Source organism: Mesoplodon bidens, assembly GCF_964165515.1.
Source record: "Mesoplodon bidens genome assembly, contig: HAP1_SCAFFOLD_487, whole genome shotgun sequence".
NCBI classification, from domain to species: domain Eukaryota; kingdom Metazoa; phylum Chordata; class Mammalia; order Artiodactyla; family Ziphiidae; genus Mesoplodon; species Mesoplodon bidens.
The window spans coordinates 233,160-239,159 of record NW_027672392.1 but is presented as its reverse complement, the minus strand read 5'-3'; positions in this window follow the sequence as shown (position 1 = coordinate 239,159).

Sequence of the window (6,000 nt, the reverse complement as noted above, 5' to 3'; positions counted from 1 at the left end):
AAACAAACTTATGGTTCACCAATGGAAAGGTGTGAGGATTGGATACATTAGGATATTGGGGTTAACAGACATATACAAACACAGGTGAACTATATAATCACCAAAGACCTACGGAATACCAAGAGAAGACTACTCAACATTCTGTCATAACGTACATGGGACAAGGATCCCAGGAAGAATAGACATATGTATATGTGTAAAAGAACCACATCTTGCACACCTACAACATGCCAAACATTGTAATCAAACTTGCTGTGATGAAAAATAAAAATTAAATTAAAAAAACAAACAAGAAATAGTGAGACATAAATTGAAGGGGCTTTCCTGATACATTCCATTCTAAATTACAACCTAGAACACGACTTCCATTGAGGCTCTGTTGCCCTAGTAACCAGATTTGGTAAAGGAGAACTGCTGCCACCTTGTGGCCGTCTCACACAACAGCAGCTTTAATCCCAGCACTAAAGGTCAGTTGATATTCAAAATAATTGCAGGCCTGTAAATGACACCTCCGTGAAAAAAAATCCTGGGGTCGTATATCGATCAAAACATTCAAAAGACGTCCATATTTCAAAACGACAGTTTCAAGAGGCATATTTTATGCACATCTGTCTTCTGTTTCTTTTACTTTCTTTCTTTTTTGTTAACAAAATGGGAATGGAAAAAGGCTGAACATCAGGAATCAATAAAGCCATGCAAATCCAGTGTACAAAAAAGTTCACCTCACAGCCGTCAGAATGGTCAGCAGCAAAAAAGTCTACAAAGAATAAATGCCGAAGGGGTTTTAGAGAACTGCGTACCCTTTAGCTGCTGGTGGGATGAAACCTGGTCACAGCCAGTAGTGAGAACAGAATGGAGGTGCGTTTAAGGGTAAATATGGAGCTACCATGTGATCTGGTAGGCCCACTCATGGGCCTTTCACCTGATTAGACCAGAATCGAAAAGACACAGGCTGGCAATCCTGCACTGCAGCAACACGGACCATAGCCAAGACCTGGAAGAAACCGAAATGTCCATCAACAGAAAAATGCACCAAGAAGAAGTCGTCCATGTACACATTGGAATATTAGCCATGAAAAAGCATGGAACAGTGCCGTTGGCACCAGCATAGAAGGATCTAGAGATAATCACCCAACTTGAAGTAAGAAAGAAACCGAAAGACAGACATCTTATGACATCACTTATAGGTGTTACCTAAAAATTGATACCCATGAAATAATTTCCAAGAGACGGACACGCATAGATTCAGAAAACCAATTAATGTTTAACCAAATGGAAAGGAATAAGGAATGTATGAACTAGGACATGGGGGTTAACAGATATGCACTAATACTTATGAAATGTATAATCACAAAGTGCCTATGGAATAGGAAGAGAGGTCTATGCAACACCCTATAATAACATACACGGGAAAGGATCGAAAGAGGAATAGACAGATACATTGATAGGATGAACCAGAAACTGTACACCTAGGAGAATCTACATTTTTATCAAATTGGCTCTGATAATTCATAAAAATTAAATTTAATAAACAAACAACAATTTAGGAGATATAAGCTCTTGGGGGTTTGCGCTGGCACATTCCACTCTAATTTGCAGCTTACTAACACGATTTCCAGGAAAGCTCTGTTGCCCAAAAACCCAGAGTTGGAAATGTAGAAATGCTGCCGCCTTGTGGCCGTTTCCCGCAAGAGCGGCATTAAACCCACAGCTCATGGTCACTTAACATTCACAAGGACTCAGGGCTGTAAAGGACACCTGCCCTACATAATTGTGCGGAGGTAGGGAATGGCCAAAAAAAAAATCCAAACTGGCACATTTTTCAAGGAGATAGTATGGAGGGGTAAGTTTTACTCACTCATTTTCAAAAAAGAGGAAAATGGATAAAAGCTCAACATCAGGAATTATTAGACTCATGCAAATCTAACCTCCAAAAAGGTTTCAACTCACACATGCCAACTACCGTCAGCTAAAAGTCTGCAAACAACAAATGCTGAAGGGGTTTTAGAGAACTGTGTACCCTCTAGCTGCTGGTGAGATGTAAAGTGGTAACAGCCAATAATGAGAACAGAAAGGAGCTGTGTTTCAAAGTAAAAATTGAGCCACCATTCCATTCAGCAGGCCCACCGCTGAGACTCTCACCTGAGAAGTCCAGAGTCGAGAAGGCACAGGCTTCAGCAGCTGCACTGCAGGAATTTTCACAATAGCCAAGACACGGAAGCAACCAAAATGTCCATCACCAGATGAGTGGAAAAAGAAGAAGTGGTCCATGTACACAATGGAATATTAGCCATGGAAAACAATGAAACACTGCTCTTTGAGGCACCATAGATGAGCCTAGAGATAATCACAGAACATGAGGTAAGTCGGAAAGCAAAAGACATATCCTATGATATCACTTATAGGCGTTATCTAACAACTGACACAAATGAACATATTTCCACAGAGAAAGACACTCACAGGCTTAGAAATCAAACTATGCTTATCTAAAAGGACAGGTGGGGGGAATGGAAAAATTAAGATTAGGGTTACCATACGTGTACAAATACCTATTTAATACATATAACAGAAAGACCGACCATATAGCCAGGGATGTCTATGGAAATCTCTGCAATAATTTACATGGGAAGTGGCTCTGTACATGAATATATATATATATATATATATATATATATATATATATGTTATGCACAAATGAACCAGATTGTGTACACTGAGGACAAACAGTATTCTAAACATTACCCCGATTAAAAAAACTAAAACAAGAAGTAATGTGACATAAACTTATTGGGGTTTCTCCTGGCACATTCCATTTTAATTTACAACCTAGGAACAGGACTTCCAGAAAGGCTCTGCTGCCCTCGTAACCAGATTTGGGAATGGAGAAATGCTGCCGCCTTGTGGCCGTTTCCCAAAACAGCAGCTTTAAACCCAGTGCTAATGCTCACTAGATATTCACACTCATTACAGGCCTATGAATGACACCTGACCTCAGAAACAATCCTGGGTTCGAAAATTGACCAAAAATTCAAAAGAGGGCAACCTTTCAAGAAGACAATTTCCAGAGGTTAATTGTACTCTCTGTTTTTTTCTGTTATTTTAACAGAACTTTAAAAAGGCGTGGAAAAATGCTGAACACGAGGAATAATTCAAGACATGCAAATCCAAATTACAAAAAACCTATCAGCTCACACCAGTCAGAATGGCCATCAGCAAAAATTCTGCAAACAGTAAATGCTGAAGGGTTTGAGGAGAAATGCCTACCCTTGGTTCAACGTGGGACATGTAAAGAGCCAGTAAGGAAAACACAAAGGAAGTGTCTTGGAAAGGTAAATATTGAGCTACCATTCAATCAAGCATACCCACTGCTGGGCCTATCGCCTGACAAGATGAGAATCAAAAATAAACAGGCTGGGCTTCCCTGGTGGCGCAGAGGTTGAGAGTCCGCCTGCCGATGCAGGGGACACGGGTTCGTGCCCCGGTCCGGGAAGCTCCCACATGCCGTGGAGAGGCTGGTCGCGTGAGCTATGGCTGCTGGACCTGTGCATCCAGAGCCTCTGCTCTGCAATGGGAGGGGCCACCGCAGTGAGAGGCCCACATACCGCAAAAGAAATCAAAACCATTAAAAAAAGATACAGGCTGAAAATCCTGCACTCCAGCAATATTTACCATAGACTACACGTGGAAGCTACGAAAATGTCCATCAACAGAGGAATGCACCAAGAAGAAGTGGTCCATGTACGCAATGGAATATGACTCCAATAAAAAATATAAATTCAATTTAGAAAACAAACATAAGTAAGGAGACATCAGCATTTGGGGGTTTAGCCGGGCACATTCCACTCTAATATATAACCGAGGAACACCACTGCCAGGAAGGTCTGTTTCCCTAGTTACCAGATTGGGAAAAGCAGAAATGCTGCCGCCCTCTGGCCGTTACCTGCAACAGCAGCTTTAAAACCTCTGCTAAGGGTCACTTCATATGCACCAGTACTGGAGGGCTGTAAAAGAAACCTCCCCACAAAATGTCTTGATGGAGGTAATGGCCAAAATATTTCTAAATGTCACACATACTTCACGAAAACAATTTGAAGAGGTAAGCTGTACTCACAGTTTGAAGAAAAAAAGGACATGCCAGAAAGCTCAATTTCAAGGGTTTATGAGACGCATGCAAATCCAACCCCAAAGAGGTATATCAGCTCACACTGGTCAGAATATACATCAGCAAAAAAACACTACAAAGAGTAAACGCTGAAGGTGTTGTGGAGAAGTGCATACCCTCAACTTTAAGAGGGACGTAACCTGGTAAGAGCCACTAATGAGAACAGAAGGGAGGTGCCTTTGTTAAGTAAACATTTTGCTACTGTATGATCCAGCAGGCCCACTCCTGGGCCTATCACCTAAGAACACAGAATTGGAAAGACACAGGCAGGCAAATGTGCATTGCCGCTCTATGACAATAGCCAAGACATGGAAGCAACCAAAAAGTCCATCAACAGATGAGTGGACAAAGAAGAACTGGTACATGTACAGAGGGAATATTAGCCAAGGGAAAAGAGGACACAATGCCATGTGCAGCACCGTAGATGAGTCTAGAGGTAGTCACGCGACTTGTACTAAGTCAGACAGAGAGAGACACATATCCTATGATATCACTTATAGGTGTTACCTAAAAATTGATAGCAGTGAAGATATTTCCACAGAGAAGGGCAATCACAGATTCATTAAACAAACTTATGGTTCACCAATGGAAAGGTGTGAGGATTGGATACATTAGGATATTGGGGTTAACAGACATATACAAACACAGGTGAACTATATAATCACCAAAGACCTACGGAATACCAAGAGAAGACTACTCAACATTCTGTCATAACGTACATGGGACAAGGATCCCAGGAAGAATAGACATATGTATATGTGTAAAAGAACCACATCTTGCACACCTACAACATGCCAAACATTGTAATCAAACTTGCTGTGATGAAAAATAAAAATTAAATTAAAAAAACAAACAAGAAATAGTGAGACATAAATTGAAGGGGCTTTCCTGATACATTCCATTCTAAATTACAACCTAGAACACGACTTCCATTGAGGCTCTGTTGCCCTAGTAACCAGATTTGGTAAAGGAGAACTGCTGCCACCTTGTGGCCGTCTCACACAACAGCAGCTTTAATCCCAGCACTAAAGGTCAGTTGATATTCAAAATAATTGCAGGCCTGTAAATGACACCTCCGTGAAAAAAAATCCTGGGGTCGTATATCGATCAAAACATTCAAAAGATGTCCATATTTCAAAACGACAGTTTCAAGAGGCATATTTTATGCACATCTGTCTTCTGTTTCTTTTACTTTCTTTCTTTTTTGTTAACAAAATGGGAATGGAAAAAGGCTGAACATCAGGAATCAATAAAGCCATGCAAATCCAGTGTACAAAAAAGTTCACCTCACAGCCGTCAGAATGGTCAGCAGCAAAAAAGTCTACAAAGAATAAATGCCGAAGGGGTTTTAGAGAACTGCGTACCCTTTAGCTGCTGGTGGGATGAAACCTGGTCACAGCCAGTAGTGAGAACAGAATGGAGGTGCGTTTAAGGGTAAATATGGAGCTACCATGTGATCTGGTAGGCCCACTCATGGGCCTTTCACCTGATTAGACCAGAATCGAAAAGACACAGGCTGGCAATCCTGCACTGCAGCAACACGGACCATAGCCAAGACCTGGAAGAAACCGAAATGTCCATCAACAGAAAAATGCACCAAGAAGAAGTCGTCCATGTACACATTGGAATATTAGCCATGAAAAAGCATGGAACAGTGCCGTTGGCACCAGCATAGAAGGATCTAGAGATAATCACCCAACTTGAAGTAAGAAAGAAACCGAAAGACAGACATCTTATGACATCACTTATAGGTGTTACCTAAAAATTGATACCCATGAAATAATTTCCAAGAGACGGACACGCATAGATTCAGAAAACCAATTAATGTTTAACCAAAT